This window comes from Episyrphus balteatus, chromosome 1 (assembly GCF_945859705.1).
Source record: "Episyrphus balteatus chromosome 1, idEpiBalt1.1, whole genome shotgun sequence".
NCBI classification, from domain to species: domain Eukaryota; kingdom Metazoa; phylum Arthropoda; class Insecta; order Diptera; family Syrphidae; genus Episyrphus; species Episyrphus balteatus.
The window spans coordinates 11,793,938-11,816,058 of NC_079134.1; the positions used below are offsets into that span (position 1 = coordinate 11,793,938).

At 30.7% G+C, this 22,121-nt stretch overlaps 3 non-coding genes across 3 annotated transcripts; 2 read left to right on the forward strand and 1 right to left on the reverse strand.

The window, feature by feature from the left end:
* Window positions 1-801: 801 nt before the first annotated feature.
* Trnav-aac (transfer RNA valine (anticodon AAC)) lies at window positions 802-874 on the reverse strand. Its single transcript has one exon. It is a non-coding gene; the product is annotated as a tRNA-Val (tRNA).
* Window positions 875-14,256: 13,382 nt separating this feature from the next.
* Trnav-aac (transfer RNA valine (anticodon AAC)) lies at window positions 14,257-14,329 on the forward strand. Its single transcript has one exon. It is a non-coding gene; the product is annotated as a tRNA-Val (tRNA).
* Window positions 14,330-15,551: 1,222 nt separating this feature from the next.
* Trnav-aac (transfer RNA valine (anticodon AAC)) lies at window positions 15,552-15,624 on the forward strand. Its single transcript has one exon. It is a non-coding gene; the product is annotated as a tRNA-Val (tRNA).
* Window positions 15,625-22,121: the final 6,497 nt, after the last annotated feature.

Here is a 22,121-nt window from a genome sequence, read left to right on the forward strand (position 1 = left end):
CTTGTCCCCGGTCTTGCCTTCCTACAATAATTCCAGTCCATAATAATTTTCATTACAAAATAAAATTAACTAAACCACCATAAAAATAAATCACAAAATAATTTATTCCTTACATGACACATCTAGAGAAAAAAACTTAACCCATCTAATACATAAAATAAAAACTATAATTTTCATCTAAAAAATTAAAATAATAATAAATAATGAAAATTAATAAATTAATTTACTCAACGACAAAGTTTTTTTTTTTCATTTTTTTATGATTTTGTCTTCATCATGCAATTTATGATGTCCCAACAAAGCAATTAATTTTAATGTTCCAATAAAAAACCACAACTCTCCTTATCACATTGTAAGGCTACAATTAAAAAAAAAAAAAACAAAAAAAAAAGGAAAAATTAATAAATTTCGATAGGGTACATGGTCGCAGTTGCAGGGTATACAAACATGGTGCTGGTGCTGGTGCATGGTGCTGTGAATGAGGCTTTTCTTTATGCGTGGATGACAGTGCATTAGCATTTGACAACACGACACTGATGTTGTCGTCAAGATGAGTTACGATATTTGTCGGGTGGTCTGACAATCTGTCTGGGTCTTGGTTTTTTTTTGGGGGGCGAGAGTTGGGGGCTGGAACTGAGGCTGGCTGCATATTTATAAACACACTTGTTGCTTGTCAGAGATAAATGAAGGTTCATGTGAAAATTATTATAGTATTATCTGCTGGAATAATCATTGTATAGGACATTAATCAAAACGGTAATAGGAATATGACATTTAAATAAAAGTGCAATAAAATTGAATTGTTTCCGCCCGGGATCGAACCGGGGGCCTTCCGCGTGTTAGGCGGATGTGATAACCACTACACCACGGAAACACATGTTTGGGATTATTTTTGTTTTGCTTGTGGCGCCTTCTATAGACGAGGTCGAAACGAAATACACTGTGAATGTATGTGTGGATGACTTTCTTTTGGAGTTTTTAAAGAGGAAAATTAAATATTTTAGGGAAAAGTTGTGCCTTAAGCGTTTGTCTAGGTCGAAAAAGGAAGTCAATTCGTTGTCAGTTCGTTTAGTGATTAAAAAGTTTTTTGTTTTCTTTCATTTTTGCACAAAAATAATCTTAAAGTGAAAATCGCAACTACACTAGCCCAAAAAATTAAAGGAACAAAAAAAAATCGTGATTTTTTTTAGTGATTTTCGATAGGCTGTATCTCAGTCAAAAATGACCGCATCATGATAAAATAAAAAGAATGTGAGAGCTCTATTCTTCTAGTTTTAGGATAAAATATTAAAATATTTTATTTCTAACGGTAAAATAGCAAAATTGTTGGAAATGCTCAAAAACCAAAATTTTCTAATTTTTTTTTGTTTTTACTTCTCTCATAAGGAAGTGGGAAAATTTTTTCTGATAAAATGATTAATATTTTTAGAAAGGCTTTTTATTTGGCTTTAGAATTCCTTTTGTTTCAAACTTCTACGATTTTTTTTACACTGCAATATCAGTCATCAAACCAAAAACCATACTTTTGACTTTGACTATCAATATCTCAACAACGGATCACTAACCAGAAAATTTAAGGACACAATTAAAAACTTCATTCAATTCTCTATAAAGAAATTAAGTTTGCTTTGTAAAAAAAAATGTTTTCTTATTTTTGAGATTAATTTAGGAAAGCTATCAAAATAGGCATTTTGACGGTTTTTTAGAAAATGTACCGCTTTTTAATTTCTATGTGTGAAAAGATTAAACTGAGGCTTAATTATTGAAGTTTAATATACCTGAAATTAATATGCAAAGTTTCAGACTTATTCATCAAGCAGTTTTTCTGTTGTGAAGGTTTGAACTTTTGAGATGAATTAAAACACCATATTTCTACAGTTCTAAATGACTTACTTCTTGTTACTTTTTTATGAGCAAAATCAATTTTTTTTTAGTTTATTTGAACAATTTATTGATAAATATCGTTTAAATTTAAGATAAACCACGAAAAAATTAAAAGTTTTCAAAAAAATTTAAATTTTGAAAAAAAGCTATTTATACCATTTTTGTATATTTTTCCTAATTTTGAATTTTTTTTTGTTTTTCTTTGGTATATCTATAATTTAAACGATATTTATCAATAAATTGTTCAAATAAACTAAAAAAAAATTGATTTTGCTCATAAAAAAGTAACAAGAAGTAAGTCATTTAGAACTGTAGAAATATGGTGTTTTAATTCATCTCAAAAGTTCAAACCTTCACAACAGAAAAACTGCTTGATGAATAAGTCTGAAACTTTGCATATTAATTTCAGGTATATTAAACTTCAATAATTAAGCCTCAGTTTAATCTTTTCACACATAGAAATTAAAAAGCGGTACATTTTCTAAAAAACCGTCAAAATGCCTATTTTGATAGCTTTCCTAAATTAATCTCAAAAATAAGAAAACATTTTTTTTTACAAAGCAAACTTAATTTCTTTGTAGAGAATTGAATGAAGTTTTTAAATGTGTCCTTAAATTTTCTGGTTAGTGATTCGTTGTTGAGATATTGATAGTCAAAGTCAAAAGTATGGTTTTTGGTTTGATGACTGATATTGCAGTGTAAAAAAAATCGTAGAAGTTTGAAACAAAAAGAATTCTAAAGCCAAATAAAAAGCCTTTCTAAAAATATTAATCATTTTATCAGAAAAAATTTTCCCACTTCCTTATGAGAGAGGTAAAAACAAAAAAAAATTAGAAAATTTTGGTTTTTGAGCATTTCCAACAATTTTGCTATTTTACCGTTAGAAATAAAATATTTTAATATTTAATCCTAAAACTAGAAGAATAGAGCTTTCACATTCTTTTTATTTTATCATGATGCGGTCATTTTTGACTGAGATACAGCCTATCGAAAATCACTAAAAAAATCACGATTTTTTTTTGTTCCTTTAATTTTTTGGGCTAGTGTATTAGAAAACTTTTCTTTCAAAATTCTTATCCCTCATCAGAAAGTTTGGAAGATTACATTTTATTTTAATTTTCAAAAAGTTAAAAGCATGAGGGAAGTGGTTTATTAAATACATAGTTTCAAAATGAATAGACAGAAAAGGAAAAGCTTCATTATTACTCACAGGGATTATGGCTTTTGTTATTGTTTACAACTTTGCTGCTGAGAAGTCATGTCCATAGACGATAAAACTATATACATAGATTAGCACAGAACTTTGACAAAGATTGGCTAATTTATTTTTCTGTGAACAAAAATATACCTTTCTAATAGATTTTAATGTTCTAAATTCAAATCTGAAGTCGAAAAAAATTTATGACGTCACGTTTTGTAGATAAAAATTAATTTTGAACTACTTATATCTCAAAAACGTGACGTCGTAGATTTTTTTCGACTTCAGATTTGAATTTAGGGCCGATTTTTTCACACTCGATTATCTTTTAATCAAGGATTTTTGTATAGAATAATCCTTGATTAAACGGTAATCGACTGTGAACAAACCGGCCCTTAGAACATTAAAATCTATTAGAAAAGTATATTTTTGTTCACAAAAAAAAAAAAAATTCTTAGTTTTAGTGAACATTGAAACTTTTCATTATATCATGTTTTCTAATATTTACTTAAAAACATAGTTGGCAACCATATAAACGCAATATTTTCAATTTTTTTATGAAACATAAATAGAAGAGATCTCAAAATTGTGCTAATTCAAAAAAAAAAAAAAATTCCATGAAATAGCGTAAAAAGGGGTCTTAAAATGTGTTTTACTAATTTGGCATTTTTTGGACTTTGTTTTTAAAATTTTTGATTTTTTTTTAAGAATATGAATCTATGAATCCTAAATCTAAGATCTGACACCTTTTTGTTATGAATTTAGCCCAATTTCTAGCTTATATACTGTTTTGAAAATGAAAATTCTATTTAAACGCCCATTCTTTCCGCCATTTTGGAGCCGCCATTTTGAATACAAAAAAGTTGGCAGATTTTTCTTATTCTCTATACTATTATCATTCAGTGTACCAAATTTCATAACTTTTCGTCCAGAAATGGCCGTGCAAATGAATATTGACGCCAAAAACAACCAATGGGACCACTGTGAGGCGATTTGAAAAACGTAGCGCAACAAATACTATGGGAAATGCGAACTTGAAGATCCACTTGGCTGGGGATTTACAAACAGAGAAAGACTAAAGGATAAAGTTTAGAATTTCAGAGCGTTCAGCGAAAGAATCAGACGATCTTAATATAACTTTATGAACCTTGAAGGCGCACATGACCATGTCCCTACGGAAGAGAAAGAGTAGGTAGGGGAGAGTGGGGCTAAAAGTAACAGGGGTAAGAATTAACAGCTAAACAAAAACGATGTTCCCTTCAATATTGAGAAACGCGTAAAGGAGAAAAATGCTCAATTTTTTCATATCTATACCGGCACATTTACATCAGTTGAAGATAAGATGACAGGGTGAGAAGTTATACTAGTGGTGTCCAAAAAAAGCATGTTTGTAACTTTTTTTTTAAATTTTATTTTTGGTCTACCTCTTAACCCGAAAATGATAGAGTGCTAAGTGTTTTTTTGTTATATGCAATTGTGTTTTGGCTCAAATTGCGTGTAAATGTTATGTCTATATCAGTTTCGCTTTTTTTTTAATTGATTTTGTTTGAAAAATTACATGCTGGGGCTAGTTGTAACATTTTTCCGGGGCAAGTTGTACCATGTAAAAACCTACCTATAGATCTGTTCATTTAGGTATTTATGATTGCTAAAGTATGACTCAGATAAAATACTCCTCTTATTATGTATTCATTTGACTTTTTTTACTTTTTACACGTGAATTGTGATTTTTCGTTTATTTTATTTTTATTTATTTTGCATTACAACAAATGCTGTTTGTTATCAACTAATGTTAACTAATTTTTTGAATAAGTACCAGAGTTCAAACCTTTCTCGGTTTGGAGCATATTTATTCAACTTTCAGGGAAGAAAGATTTACTTTAACGTTCAACGTAACGATTTTTTTCGACTTACCCCACTTTTTCTTAATTTCATAAGAATTTTTTACCTAGTATAACCAACAACCCTGGATATGAATGCTTGTAAATGAATTTGTATTTATTTTGGAATTGCAAACACATTTTGAGCCAACACTTGAATTTATAAAGCTTATAAAACAATTTATGAATTCAATTAATTTTGATTTAAGACTTTAGTCAAATCCTCTCCGAAATCTTGGATTTAATCCCTTTTTTTTTTTGCAAATCTGCACCAAAATTTGATGACAGAGGTTTGTTTTTATTATTACTTATTAAAATAAATAAATATAAACAAATAAAGTTATTTTTTTCTTATTTTTAGTTCTTGGTACAACCTACCCCGGTATGTGTTACACTTTGCCCCGTATATGGGGTAGGTTGAAACAACACGATTTTTTTTTTTTTGAAAGATTTATTTTTCAACATTACCGTTAGGTTTTGAAAAAAATTTGTGCTGGATCTTGCAGCTAAAATGTGGTTCTTTTATTTAAAAAAGGTTGGGTTGACTTGTTTTTAAATTTGTAGGAGGAGTAGTAAAAAGTGTTACATTTGGCCCCCCCCTCCCCTAGTTTCTCTGATTCCTCTGTGCTGGCATTCACAATTCACTATCGGAACTAAATCGAACTTATTGCAATAATCTGAAAGTACTTCTTTAGCATACTGAAAATGAATACGCATTTTCAGCCCAAGTAACAATTCTAGTTCGTTTTTAGCTCTAGAAGCGCTTATAAAGCTAAATAATTTGGCTTCTTTAACTCCATTTAGCTCTATAGAGAGCCAAAAATAAAATTTAAAAAAAAAATAAAATAATTTTTGGATTTTTAAAAAAATTTTGAAAATTTTTTTTTGAAAAATCAAATTTTCGAAAACGTGACATTGAATTTTTTTTGAAATTTCGTTTTTAGATGTTAAATAGTGATTTCTTCAAAAAAGCATACCAATTTTATTTTTAAAATTATTTTTTCCAAAAAATTATTTATAAAAAATTAGCTTTTTAAAAAACGGCTCTAACGATTTAAAAATTTTTTTTCTAAAAATGCATGTTAATATATCAATCAAAACTGCATACTTGTTTTGTGGGACATTTTGATTTCAGATGTTGTTTTATTTCTTTTGAAAAACGAATTTGCATTTTATTTTATTTAGTATGAACAGAAATCTTTCTTTAAGAAGAGCGTTCATAACTTAAGAATTCCGTAATCATTTTAGTCAATATAAATCCCCATACGAGCCTTTAATTTAAAGAACAAACATTAAAGAAAGAAATGAGATTAAATACTTTTTATTGTACCCCACAATTTATTTAACACAATTGCACTCTTATTTTTCTCATTCTTTTCCTGAGTCTGATATCTGTATTGCACCACAACTTCTGCCGCCGGCCGATCAATTATTTACTCAAAAATAATCAACAAAAAATAAATTAATTTCTGCTCGATTTGCGTATGCAAATCCTTCCCAAACGAATTGAAAGGACATTCATTAGCTTCTTCTTATCTTCTGATGGCCTCATTGAAATGTTAATTGCGTTGACATTTTCAACTGTGTGTGTGTATATACGACCGGTTGCTTTTGGTTCTTTTTTATTCTCTGATCTACATTTCGTTCGACTTGCCGTAAATTAATGTGCAATCAATTAATTGCAGCAGCATATAAACATACCAACACATAAGTCTGCATCCAGAGGCTCCATTCCTTGTTTAAATCTTTTACTCGTACTCTACGTTCGTTAAGCATTTAACCTCCTTCTCCGAGATGTTTTTCCATAAAAAAAGAAATTCCACATACGAATGGAACGAATGTGTGTAGCAGCGCCACCGCAAGGATAAGAACCACAAGGACCGAGATTTCTCACATAACATATTTTACGCAACGTGTATCAACGTTAAATGTCCAAGAAGGAGCAGAGCAGTAGTGAGTGAGAGTATCTCTGTATCTTTATGAGAAACCGCACCACAAATAGATTCCTCCAGCCAGCTTCAATGTTTTATCCCAAAAACGCAAACAGAATTCCAAATGAGATCACGAGAGTTGTACGGCAGCAGCAATTGAGTTCCAGTTTCCCTCTTTTTTTCTATCTCGCCAAATCCAGTGGCTTCTGTCGAGAGTCGAGAGCTGTCATTCGAGAACGGAAAATGAATTTGAAAAAAAAAGACGGTTATGGCGAGTGACTTGCAGCAGCAAATAAGCTAGCTGCCTCTTATCCTTGCTCCCATTACATGTCTCAGGATATGTTTTCTTGAAGGGCAATTCCATTTGATTTAAGGAGCACCATGTCGATGCCGTTGGAGTACAAATTGCTTCACAGCGTATGCTGTTTGATGACAAAGAGAAGCACGTTGTTTGGCATAAAAAAAGGCTTTGAGGTGCGGGTTGAGAGGCTCAAAACCCATTTAGATTTTTGAATCTTCTTTCATTTATTTGCTTAAACGGTTTCGGTAGAGGGTTTCGATTTAGAACTTTTTTTCTTCTGTGATTCCACTTTAAAGGCTTTAATGATGCTGAACTATAAACATTGGTTTAGGTTTAAAGGACCAGAAGCATCTCAGAAAATGGATATCAGATCGGATTATGAAGCATTAAATGTGTTTGAAGAATTTTTATTTATGACATCCCTGGAACACACTTTATTTTGATTGTTGTTTGGGTCCAATTATGGAACCGTGCGGATAAATTACTTTTTGATTATAGAAAGCGCGCACATATACAACTTCGGGATCTCTTGCTCTCTCATAGGTCACGGCTGATGCAGTTTATTTTAAGAATATATGCCCGCACATCCTACACATGACCAAATCTAACGATCGATTTAGTCTCGAGACACATGCAGTAATTTATCGTCAGGCCCAAAGAGTATTGAGATTCCTTATGAGATAGTCTTATACGAAGCTGGATGGAAACCAGGAGAACCTGCTGAAGCTGTGTGGTTGTAAATTATATTCGTTCGGGATTATGTGCATACCGAAACGCAAGATCCGGCGATAATCGTATCAATTTTATTAATGGGATCGTTCCAAGTTCATAATCGAAAACATTATTTACACTTTTGGGATTGTTTTTTTTTGGTTCAGAGAGAGGAGAGCTAAGTTAAATGTTTAGGGCCAAACAATGTTATGGAAGACGTGTAGGTGTGTTTTGGATAATTTGGTTTAAAGAAGTGGTATTTTTTGTGAAGAAAATTAGGTGTGATGGGAATGATGGAGATCCCTGTAGGGTTCACACTATCAGGAATGTTTATTTTGCAGCGGGGTGCTGGAAATTTAATTTTTTCAAACTAATTTATTTTGGTAGAGGATAAAAGGCAAAAAGACTAATAAAGTGATTTTAGGTGAAAGGGTGCTTTTCGAAGAGGCAATGAATTCTATAATAAGTCCGAAAAACTCATATATTAATAACCTGTTTCTTCGCAAATTCTTCGGGTACCCATATTATCGGAAGAGCCTGTTTTAATGTGCTTTTTGACGAAATTTGATGTTTATGGATGTGTTTTTCCAAACAATCCCACAAGTGCTCTATCGATTTTAACCTTTTTTGTAACCGGGTTGTGGTTGTAATTTGTTTCTTTCATTTAACGGAATATTTTTTTCCGAAAATTTCACATTAATAAGCTTATTTTTGGTTCCCAAAAACTTAAACGCGTTATTCTTGAAACGGTGTTTTCAAAGACAGCGGAGATTGCTTGACCTATTAGAGATTTCCAAACTATCTCCTAAGATACTTTTGTCAGGTAACGATCGAAGGAGTAAGGCTTCTGACAGTAATTGTGATTTTTCAAGCCCCTTTAAAGCAGGGTTTTAAAAAATAATTTTTTTAATGCATCTGGTTTCCATTAAAAATTTAAAAAAATATTCATTACAAATAAAAAATTTTGGCATTCCAAAAAAAAATGTTTGTATTGCAACTGAAATATATTTGCCTTAAAACAAATTTACTGCAAATAAAAATATTTTGCACTAAAAAAATGTTATTCCAATTAAAAAAAAATATTTGCATTGAAAATAAAATTATTATTGCAAATAAAAACATTTTGCATTGAAAAAATAAAAAACTTTCTGCATTAAAAAAAAGTATATTAGTCGAATTTATTACAATTTTGACTATTTGGCCTTACTAGGTTCAATATTATAATTGAAATAGCTAGTGTAATAGCCAAATGTAATAAATATGTAAATAGCTAAAATTGTAAGAAATTCGACGAATTTAAAAAAAATATTTAATGCAGAGATTTTGCATTGAATTCTGCAATAGCAGAATGTTTTTATTTGCAATACAATTTTTTTTTTAATGAAAAAAAAATTAATTTGCATTGAACATTTTATTTTCAACGCAAATATATTTCAGTTGCAACTAAAATTTTTTTTGCATATGCAGTAAATATTTTTTTTTAAATTTCAAATGCATTTTTTTTTAATATATATTTTTACAACCCAGCTCTTAAGTGTTAATGTTCTTGCAAATACGATCTTTTTCTTCGGGAAGCCTACTTTTTGTAAAAAATCTAAATTTTTACTATATTCCCTCGATCATTTATCATTATTCACCTATCCTAAAAATGAATCTGTTGGATTTTTTTTATTTCCAACAATTTGGATCAGAGATATCTTTCTCATCGTCAGACACCATTTTCAGATATACTAAAGGAACATACCGCAAATTCTTAAAATACATTCAATTCGCTATATGTACATTTTATTCTATATATTTTAGTTAAAAGCCTCTTCAGAAAAAATAATCTTAAATTCTTTTTTAATAGGAGAGCTCAAATTACATTTTTCGTTTTGAGTTTGACAACTTTTTCTCCAACGCATTTAAAATTGTTCTTTATTCCATTATAATTTTTTTTTTATTTCAATAAAAACATTGTTAAATGTTGAGAACTTTTTGGATGCAACCCAATTGTAAAGTCTTTTACAGTTATTTCAAAAAAAAAACTTTCTTTATTTTTAAATTCCTTAAATCTTTGTGTTTTTCATAGAAAATCCTATAGCTACTTCTTAAACTAAAATTGTCCATCTATGATTACTCATACTCATCTCTTTTTCTCTTTTGTTACCTATCTGAAGAAAAAAAAATGCTTTTTCCCAGGGTTCCCAGGTTTTTAAAATAATATTCCCCTTTTTTTTAACACCAAAACGTTTATTTTTCCCCTTTTTCGTAAAAAAAAATCCCCTTTTTTCCAGAAAAAAATGCAAGTATTTATTTTTTAAAAATTTTTTTATTTAAATCATTTTTTAAACATATTAATTTTGTATTTAATTTATTTATAAAAATAAAAACTTTATAATGGACATAAGTAAATAAAAATAAAATGCACGACTGGGGTCGCACGTACTTGCTCAAAGCACTTTTATGTTAGTCTACTTGTAGATTTTAAAAGCTGGATCTAAATTTAAAAAAAAATGATATTGGGGAAGAGCCGACATTTAGGGCAAATGTTAAATGAAAAAAATTTTTTTTGTTATTTGACTTTTTTGAGAAAAAAAAAATGCAGTTTTATTGCCACTGCTTTAAATATTACGTATACAAAGTTTAATCAAAATCGTTAGAGCCGTTTTCGAGAAATTCGTAATATCGTATTTTTTTGTATGGGAGGTATACGTTCTAAATGAGATATAAAAAAACAAAAAAAAACCAACTTTCAGAATTCCATAAAAATCATCTGTACCAAATTTGAAGAAAATCCATCCACCCGTTTAGGCTGTGGAAATGTGTACAGATGGACGCACAACCGCACAGACGCACAGACGTACAGACGCACGGACGGAATTGCGAGACCCACTTTTTTGGAATTCTCCATCGTAATGTTGGTTTTGATTAAAACCTCAATTTTTTTTTTCGACACGAAACCAATACTTGCCCTATAGAGCAAGTAAAAAATGACAAAAATGAAGCTCAAAATACATATTTCAATTTTCAAACTAAAAACAGTCAAAATAAAATTTATTAAGTATGGAACTACTTCACAAATTTTATTTTGAGGGTAAATCTAAAATATCAGTGCTAATTTAATAAAAAATGGATATTATTTTACATATATTAGATGTATTTTTGTAAATCATAGAGTATTTATGCCGATTAAGGCAGGCTTTTTTAACAACGATGTCTTAAAAATGTATAAGTATTTATTTTACTTTTATTTTTTTTTACTGCCGCGGCTGCTGGCTGAAAATTTCGTTTGATATACCCAAAAAAGTACAGATTCCTTTAATGAAATATTATGAGGAGTGAATTACAAAATGGAAGCACCCTAGTTTTTAGTAGAGCTGTCAAATTAAAAAATCCACTAAGCGTTGAATACGATAGTTTATTTCGAAATTAAGTTTTATTTAAATTGATTCCATTGTTCAAAGATTGTGTCTAACGTTTTTGTAAGTTTAAATTTTTCTTTTTAGATATTTTTTCCCCTTTTAGATATTGTTTCCCCTTTTTTATCCCCGTCCCCTATTTTATCCCTTTCATCTAAGAAAATCGGCAAAAATGGTGATTTTCCCCTCAACCTGGGAACCCTGCTTTTTCCTTGTGTAGCTACGTTCCAAGAATACACAACAATGTCGACTTTATTTGCTACCACTCTCTGGCAACGGTCAATTTATCTCCAGGTAACAATTTTTGTTATAGGTACTCTCCGTAACAAATCAATAAAAACATTATTGTTTTAACTATCCTGTTTTGTTAAGGAAGGACATGATGGTAAATATAAAAAACAAAAAAAACATTTCCTATTGAACTCCTCCCTATATTCCTAGGGCAATGCGAATCGTGTTTCCATGAAACAGAGAAACACATAAAAAAGAATCCAGCCTTCGCGTATCCGGGGGAACACTCTATACTCAATCGAATGTGCAATTTCATCAAAGTGATTGCCTATCGATTGGCACAAATTGGTCACTAGGGTGGAAGATGTCAGGACATAAAAAACAAAAATATCGACACGCTAAAAAAAAGGAGTTGTGTCAGAGAGGTAGGTTTACCGACTAAAATGGATGAGCTCTTGTTCGAATGAACTAGTTCCGGAAAAAAAAAACGAATGCTGAAAAAAAACTGATAAGCTGAATATAGGGCAAACGGAAATTTGAGTACTTTTTTATTCAACCTATCATCATGAACATCATTGCAAATGCTCCTTCCTCTATTTTTTTTCGTTTGTGTTTTATTAAGCCTGACGTCACAAATAGTATTCATTGCATTCTAGATTGGATTTCTATAGCCTCAGGGGGCAGGATATAAAACGAACCATTTTTATAGAATTTAGTCCTTTTTTTGTTAACTACCTGTGTAATCACAGTCCCTCATGTCCGCAAATCATCCAAATGGACCACAACGGATTTGTGGTATGGTATTACATTAATTCCATCTGAATTTATTTTTAGACATTTTTTTCACAACCATCCGAAATGTTGTTTATTACATTATTGCACATACACATCAGCTATGCAATGTCACTCACTCTTTTAGCGCGTGTGTAAAAGTGAAGCCTTGAAGTGCAATTTTTTTTTTTTTTAAATTCTTGAAGTCGTCTTGTTAAGCCCGTTCACCTAATTGCTGAAATTATTATGGAATTTTTCATTGCAAGCGCATCATCAGCAGAGTAGATCTACCTCACATCGTCATCATCATCATCTGCGAATGAACAATGAACGACGACCACAAAATTTCATGTTAATACCTCAACACCACATAACTTTTTTCACCCATTTACGCTAAATGACCTATAGCGGATTCGTGTGGATTCACGGATTCGCTGGCTGAAAAAAAAGATACCACTCTTTCCGTTTGCGCGCTTGACTAACTCATTATCTCACACACAGTTTTGCCAGTGCCAGCTACAAGAGTTGTTCACACAATTTTAATTGAGATGCTAAACGGATAGCAACTCTGATGCCTTTGAATTCTTGTTTCAGATGCAACGATAAATGAGTCTTGGAAAAGATTGTATAACTGATAACCTGTGTGATACAATGTGGTTACAGCAATAAAGGAGGTTAAAAATATTCAATTATTATGCGAGAAGATGAATGGTTCTTTAAAAAGATACATTTATTAAATATAATGGGATGGAGACAGGTTATTTTAACATTCTTATAAGAACGGTTGTAATTTAGACACTATAAATAGGTTCTTGGAATCTGGTCTTAAATTTGGGACACAGAAACTGAACTTTCAAGTGTTATGATTTTTACTTAATGAAGTTACAATATCTATTTCGTGAAGTCACATCATTAAATAAATCTTTTTTACTAAAGTTCTTTTGTGAAGCCCTCAATCCTTATGATATTTTTTTATTTTCAAGGTCTAATTCTCAATTAAGCCCTAACACGTTATGAAGACTTTTCATTTCTCAAAGAGTCATTTTAAATGAAGTCCTCATTCGCCATGTAGACTTTTTACCTCTCAAAGTCTCATTCTCAATTAAGCCTATTAAATCCATGAAGGCACTCTTCGTTAAGTCCTCATTCGTTATGAAGACTTTTCATTTCTCAAAGTCTCATTCTAAATGAAGCCTTTTTATTTTTAAAGTCTCATTTTAAATGAAGCTTTTCTACGCCATGAAGTCACACGTTCATTTCAATTAAGTTTATTCATTCCATGAAGTCACACTTTACACCATGAATTCACAATTACTACTTCATAAAGTCCTCATTCGTCATGAAGACTTTTTATCCATGGAGTAGCACTTTTTGCTTTTTGTTTCTCAGATTTTAAATTAAGCCTTTTAACTCCATGACACTTTCTATTCCGTGAAGTCCCCATTCATCATGAAGTCTTTTTATTTCCCAGAGTCTTATTTTAAATGAAGCCGTTTTCTCCATAAAGTCGGACTTTCTTCTTCGTGAAGTCTTAATTCGTTATGAAGACTTTTATTTTCTCACAGTCTCACTCTAAATGAAGCCTTTCTACTCACACATTCAGTTTCGTGAAGTCCTCATTCACCATGATGACTTTTTACTTCTCAAAATTGTTTATGAAGCCACACCTTTTAATTCTTGAAGTCGTCATTCGTCCTGAAAAAAATTTTGTTTTCTAAAAGCTTCATGAAGCCTTTCTAGTTCATGAAGTCACACTTACTTTTTCAATATGAAGACTTTATATTTTTCTAAAAGTCTCATTTTTAGTAAAGTCTTTTTACTCCAAGCAGTCACATCTAATTAGTCAAGAAGATTATTAATTTCTACTTCTAAAGAAATAAATTTCATTAAGTTATTTGAATTTTAACAGAAAACACAAAAAATTCAGCTTGAATTTATATGATCAAGAGTTTCCGTGGTGTAGTGGTTATCACATCTGCCTAACACGCAGAAGGCCCCCGGTTCGATCCCGGGCGGAAACATTTATATTTTACATATTTTCAAAATTAAAAACCCCAAAATCCTTTCGATAACTTTTTTTACATGTTTTTAGGCATTCTGTAAAAAAGAGTTTTTTAGTACCAAAAAGTAAACTTGTATAAAAACAATACTTTTAGGTATTCTATATCTCACTCACATTTTGTGCTACTTTCGCACAGCATCTGCTTACTTAGAGCAGACCCTTTATAGGTATTAAAACCAGGAATAAAAATGCAAATTCTTTTATGAAGATTGTTTTAAAAAAAAATTCAAATTGAAGATCTTGCTTTGTTTCTTCCTTTAAAAACAGCTTCCTTTAGCCCCACATCCAAGATAAATATTTTTTGCTTACAAACAAAATTCAATGGATACAGCTCATATTGAATATTATGAAAAACTGGAAAAACAAGACAATATCCAGTTGGCGAGTCCAACCAACAGCTCTCTCGATTTAACCCAGTGCCTTATTATCAGGCTCATTAAATTCAATGTTAATATCATGCAATCGATCTTCTATCTTTCCTCCATCTCCAAACCGAGATCCCCACTGTCCTGCTTTGCTTTTGATCTTATCTCTTCCCCAGTTGAACGTGTTTTCTGACCGCCTAAAGTACCGACAACCGTCGATATTATGATGATGATGATGACGATCTGCCGCCATCGTGCATATAACGAATTCATAATATTTAATGCGCAGAGCAATCATCTGAACACGGACCATAGTTTGCCGGTCGAAAGTATTTTTTTTTTTTTAAAGGCCCCGGTGTGGACTCATTCATAAGGCGTGTGTGTGTACATATTTATCTGAAAGATACAAATCTTAATTGCTATTATCTATCTTTATTTATGGTGATAAACATTGAATTTTTTTTATTTTTTTTACCTTCTCTCTCCTTTAATCTTATTTAATTTCATGTGTGCAGGTGAAGTAGAGTGTTTGATGAATGAAATTATTGATAACATTGAACATAGAGAGCTATTAGAAGTCGATAAAGAATGTTCTATAAATCAATATGTTAGCCTTGTTAGCTTTTTGATAAATTTATTAATGTATCTGATATGTTGATTTTATTAATAAGTTACACTTATTTAACATAAGGATTGGGTTGGTAACTTAATGAAATTGTATAACAAGTTCATAAATAATTCTTCTATCAAATCTGGTATTTGATACTAAATTGCGTCCAAACGTGAGATAAACTTTGAAAATAGGTTTTGTCAAGTGTTTCCGTGGTGTAGCGGTTATCACATCTGCCTAACACGCAGAAGGCCCCCGGTTCGATCCCGGGCGGAAACAGATTTTTTTATAAATTTTTTCTAATTTTTTTCTACCAATCGAATATAACAAGTAGGTAAAGGTATCGAAATGGAAAATGACATTTTTAATTGTACTGAAAAATTTATTTGTATTATACTGAAATGGGTGCAATTGTATTGAAATATAGTTTTCATACGAGAAATTAATTTAAAATTTAATCAAAATGTTTTATTAGCAAAAACTCTTAAGTTTTCTATATACATTTCGTTATTTTCTGCGTAAAAGATTAATTTTTATTTTATTTCGGTAAAAAATATTTATGGGAAAAAGTTATTCACAGAAGACTACAAGAAGTATTAAAAAATATGAAAAAAAAAATGCAAAAATGTGGGGACCTAAAAATAAAAGTGTAATTTTGGTTTTAAGATTACAATATTTTTATTGATTAATATCGAAAAAATAGAACAGTTTCATCAGTTTTATTAATATAAATATAATAAATAAATTGTAACATTTATTTTGGTTAAAAAAATCTGAAATTAAATTGAACATAAAAATAGATCTGTCGTTTCTTACTTTCAATTTCCTCTGTTTTTGAAATATTATTGGGACATTTTACGAGTCAATTTTTGCCGTGCGGCGAAGCTTTTCGACTCGTGTGAACGTAAGTCGTAGGCGACAAAAGTGACAATCAATATCGTGCTCGTAAAAAGTCGGCATTAGATTGCAAAATAATTCTTAAGAGACATATTCAAAAATTGTATCGAATTCAGACAAATTGTAATTGTATTTTTGTACTCGAGCAAATTCATTTGTATCGAATTCGATACAGTTGTATCGAGTTTTCCATGCCTGAAAGTTATACATTTTTTTAAATTCCTCAATTCAAGCAAGAAAACTGAGTTCAGAAAAGACACTCCGACCTCAAAACGAAAAAAAAACGGGGTTCCAATCACACACTTGCAATTTTTTGTGTATGAAAACTGAGTTCAAAAAAGACACTCCGACCTCAAAACGAGAAAAACGGGGTTGCAATCACACACTTGCAACTTTTTGTGTATGAAAACAAAGTCGAAGAAGAAATCGTGGTGAAAAAACCAATTCATATAAAATCGGCTCCGCGGTGATTATAATTTCCATACTAATTTGAGCCGCCACACAATGGGCCCAAAGGACCATTTGAGTCTCAAAAATGGTTTTTATGAAATTTTAATTTTTGGTAATTTCTTTACGGAAATGAATCAAGGGAAAGTCAATCTATATGTTTTCATTGAAATTTGATTTTTAAAATGAGTTTCTCTATTACAAAATTGTATCTGAAGTCTCCACTTGAAAATACTTTGTTTGAGTAACAAAATAAAGCAAATCTTCACGATACGTTTTCAAAACTATATTTGAATAAATTATATAAGTGTTGTATGTCGTTGGAAAGCTTATTTTAACTGCTATTTATATTGCTGAAAATAAAATTTTTTAAAAATATATTTTTAATTTATATTATTTTTTTCACACAATAAGCTTTTATTTGCAGTTTTTTAATTTCGAATTGAGTTTTAAATGTTTCCGCTGTCTTCCGCTGTCTACTTTTTTTCACAATTTTGTTCTTTGGTTTATGTACTAAAAGATACAAAAAGAATTGGCTGCTTTTATCTGCTTCTCTTTGATAGAGAACGATATATCTGTCGAAAGACATGGTACAAAAAAACGTATTTTGGTGCATCCTGACCTGTTTCAATACATATCTTGAGTTCTATTGATCGCACTGTCAAGATTGATGTTTTCAGTCTTTGGGGGAATGACAGAGCATCAGTCCTTATATTCAGAATGTGATTTTGTGTTAATTTAGTCTACTCACATTAATTGGAAAACTCGCGATATTTAACCTATCGGAAACCATATAAAGCCGCGATTTAAAGCTGCCAGACTTTTGAATTCGTTATTAAAACGCATACTCACATTTTGGTTATACCTCCACTCCCAAAATTTGCTGTGGGCTCTTAGACTTAGTATATGCACCCGAAATTGAAGATATTTGTACTATTAGAAAAAGTCTAAGGTAGCAGAAAAATGTTAGAATTTAATATTGTAATTGTTGAAAAAAATTTTATCTATTTAAAAATCTTTTAAAATACAAAAGATACAGATTTTTGAGACGTTCTAGCCTAGTCAAAATCGTATTTTTTTAGCTTTGAATAAAAGTTTAATACTTAAATAATAATATTAGCTAAAAAAAAACAGTCAAATAATTTATTAAACATTTCAGGTAATGTGTTTCTAATTTGAGTTAATTATTTTCAGACTCGAAGAAATGACAGATTTTTGGAACGCCATAGTCGAGCAAAAATTATACTTTTTGAACTTTGCCTAACTTTTCAAAGCTCAAAAATAATTTGCGTTTAAAAAAAACTACGCTCAATGATTTCTGATACATTAAAGATTATATGTTCCAAATTTGGTTTAATTATTTCAGGAGACAAAAAAGTTACAGATATTTTTAAATACCCAAATCAAGCGAAAATCGTACTTTTTTAACTTTGACTAATTTTTAAAAGCTTAAAATCAATTTTAATTTAAAAAAAAAGTAAGTTGAATGATTCGTTATATATCAAAGGCATTATATTCCAAATTTGAAGCAATTATCACAAAAGACAACAAAGTTACAGATTTTTGAGACGCCTAAGTCCATATGGGCCCACTGTGCGCCGTGGGACCCGTTTCGTAGGCGAGGTCCGACTCAGGCGGAGCGGATTCGGACCGAGGTCGGACTCGTTTGCTTGAAGGGGTATTAGATGTAAATGTTACTGGTGTTTGTCTTCAAGCTTAATTTCGGTTTGACCAAAAAGTGCAAATATTCGCCTGGTTGGCGTTTTAATGTCGAAAACACATCTTTTGGATGATTTTCCTAATCTTAAGAACATTATTGTGACAAGACGTACATAAATTAAATAAAGGGAAAGTTCATCTTTTCACTTTTTTATTTTTGTATCTTTTTATTTAGGTATTGAAACAACCTCAATGAGTGTAACAATTTTACTTAGTGCACGAGTATGTTCTCCTGTTGCAAGAACTTATACTTTATTCCCTGAATTTGTAGTGGGTGTGTTTTGGATAGATAAACCACCAGCAGAACGACACACGTAGTGCCACGTGCTAACGACAAATTCAATTTACAATATAACAACAAATGATTCGCTGCAGTTCAATATTCAATTGAAACATTTGAATCATAGTTCAAGATGATTGTTTGTTTACTTGTAGCAGTAGCTGTTCAACGAATTCTTCTAAGAATCTTGCAAGTTTACATTTATCAGTTATTCTATCGATTTCAGGACGACGTTTCCAATTTCTTTAGCGTGTGTGTGTATTTACACAACAGTTTTTGTTGTTTCAATAAAAGTTTCAAATTATTCAGATAAAGGTGAAAAAAAATGATTTGTTCCAAAAACTTGCACCTAATTTTGAAATGGGTGTACTTTTAAATATTTTTTTTTAAATTCAATTCTTGAAGGTATTTCTTTGAATGTTGGTGTAAGATTCCAATACTATACCAATGCTATATATTTACATACACCCGTAACGTTAGAACCTAACAAGACCGTTTAACAAAATATAATTTTCTAAATATTTTTTTTTTTTGTTCATTTGAATTTCGGGATTAAGTAAGTTTTTCTAAAATAAAAAAAAATACTTGAGATTTTTCTTGTTTTATGGTGATCTTTGTATCTATTGACTGAATATCAGTGGAACATTTGTGCAAATTTGCGTTATTTTAATTTTTTTTTTACGTTTTTATACAGAACTTCATCATTTAAATAAAGCTTCTGGATTGAAAATTGGAGGTCTTCAAAATGTATTACCATTGCTGCAAATAAATTCAAAAAGTGATAAATTAATTAATCATTTCCCAACTACTTCAGATTCGCATACTACTGAGATCGATTTAAAAAATAATTCTTCATCTATTCAGCAATAATTTGAAAGTCATAGAATTACCTTAAGTAGACTTAAACGATATTGATGGGACAATACTGTTCTTGCTTATGACATAATTTTTTAAGTTTATTAAAAACAATAAGTACAATTTGTTACTGAAATTAAAAATAAACTTAAGAATTTTTTGCAGAAAAATTAAAATTGTTTCAAAAAAAAAAAGTTCGCTGCTCAAATCTTTTATTCCGATGAGTCGCTTAAGAAAAGTTTCTTCTCTTTTTTCTAAAATTATCCTTATCAATTTAAACTATTTTTTTTTTTTCATGATGCGGTTTCAGTAAAAAATAAAATGCACGACTGGGTCGCACGTACTTGCTCTTGTAGTTCACAGTATCTTTATCTTAAATATCTATTGGAAATTTAAGATTTTGTAGAAAAAAAATTAAAAAAAAAAAAAATCAAAAGTTTGAAAATTAAATTAAAAATTTTTTTTTTTCAAAAATGTTTTTAAAAATATTTTTTTTAACATTTTATACTTAATGATCTCCGTAAATTTTAAATAAAATAACTAATGCTTTGATGAAATATATGAACTTAAAAAATATGTCAATTTTTGAAAAACGTCAACGCCATATTTCCGTTCTCCGAATTTTTCCATCCATCCGTTTAGGCCCTAGCTCGATGTACAGATGGACGCACAGACGCACACACGCACACACGCACAGACCGACGGATAGCATGACGAAAACCACTTTTTTGATCTTCTCAATCATCGTAATGTTGGTTTTTATTAAAACCTCGATTTTTTTCTACACGAAACCAATACTTGCCCTATAGAGCAAGTAAAAATGCACTGAATATGAAAGGTACCGTTAGTTAGTTTTAGGCCCGGGACAGGTTCCAATTTGTGGGCCCTTACAAAGCTGAAAATTTAATTAAAAAAAAAATTTTTCACTATACATCTAATCTTCCTAATCTTTCAAAGGCCCCTGGCATCTGTCGGGGCAGTCGGGAGACAATGATATGTACGCCCCTGGTGCTAAAACAAGATGCCTTATGTATATGTAGGTACCTATACTTGAAATATCTGAATCGACATTTATTTGTTCGTTAACCTGACGAGTTATTAATTCCATTCTAACGGAAATAGTGTTCCCAATTATGTAGTAAGATACCTAATTGTGTCTGAGAAAAAAAAAAACTATTTCAAGAAACGATAAAAATCTATAGAAATCCCTTCGATTAATCAAGTCTAAGGCGCTAGCTATTATTAAAAAGTCAACGCCACCCCTTTGAGATGCAATTAAATTACATTTTGGCCTCAATACTGCTGCACATTGATAAAGTTCCACATTTTCATCTATCGGAAAGAAAAAAACAGAAATTAAAAAAAAATTCCTTCTAAATTAGTTTCGATTGAACTATATTTATGCCATGTGTAACTGTAACTGTTTAGTATAAGTCTACAATTACCATAGATACAATTCCACTCTAAATTACATTGAGGAAAAGACAGATAGATCTTTTTTTTTTGTAAACCATTTGATAGGGAACCGCCTCTAATTGACGGCACAACTTCAACTATGACGGCGGCAGTAACACAGCAGCGGATGTATCTTTTCACACAACTTTAACAATTTGCCTTCAAACATGGATCGATGACATCCAAGCAGTCAAGTGAGACCGTTTTTCCTCGTCTTATGATGATGATGGGTTTCCTCGAAGATTTTCACACTTGAAAATGCCTTCTAATGACATGATACCGCACCCTTAATGTGTCTAGTGGCGGTAGTTTTTCAAAAAAAAAAAAAAAAAAAAACTGAAACAAAAATCTTGTGAATTCGACATCACGCGACCGCGGGTGGTCTTTTATGTTAATCTTGATCTACTCTCTCTTTCTCTTCCTTACGTAAGTCATATCATAACTTTTATATGCGTCCATAACTCAAAATAGAGATTTAAATAGAATTTTAAATGAAGTCTAACTCCAAGTTGAATCATCCAAGGACTACATACGAAAGTGTTTGTGTGTGTGTGGAAAATCTGCATGCGAATATAGAGAAAAAGGGAAATTCACGGTCATAGACTTTGTCGTCCTCTCATAATATTATTTTTATTGATCCATAAATTGAAATTTTGAAATCTTCTCCTCCCAATCACATGAATATAAAGTTCTGTTTTTGAATTATTGCCAGGATTCAAATTCTAATGCATTTTCCATTAGATTTTGTCATATAAAATCGAATGACATTCACATACTTCCATTTTACATGATTGCCATTCCAATGTTCGTCTTCTAATATAGCTCAGCACTTCAACAGAGAAAATCAATGCATAACCTTCTCTGACCATTTTGCTGAAAAGATATTCCTAATTTACATATAGAAATGTTGGAATATTGTAGAATATCCTGTTAATGTAGATTTTTTTTATATTTGATTTTGATATCCCTTTTTGGATTATCTCGAATAACCCATCTGTCTGGCTGAGGGTTTTCTTCTGTAAAATGACTGGAGGACATGGATGGAAGTTCATAAAATTCCTTAATCGTTTCAATCTCTCCTTTCCTTTAAAGACCTTTATAATACACACATAACAACTCGAAC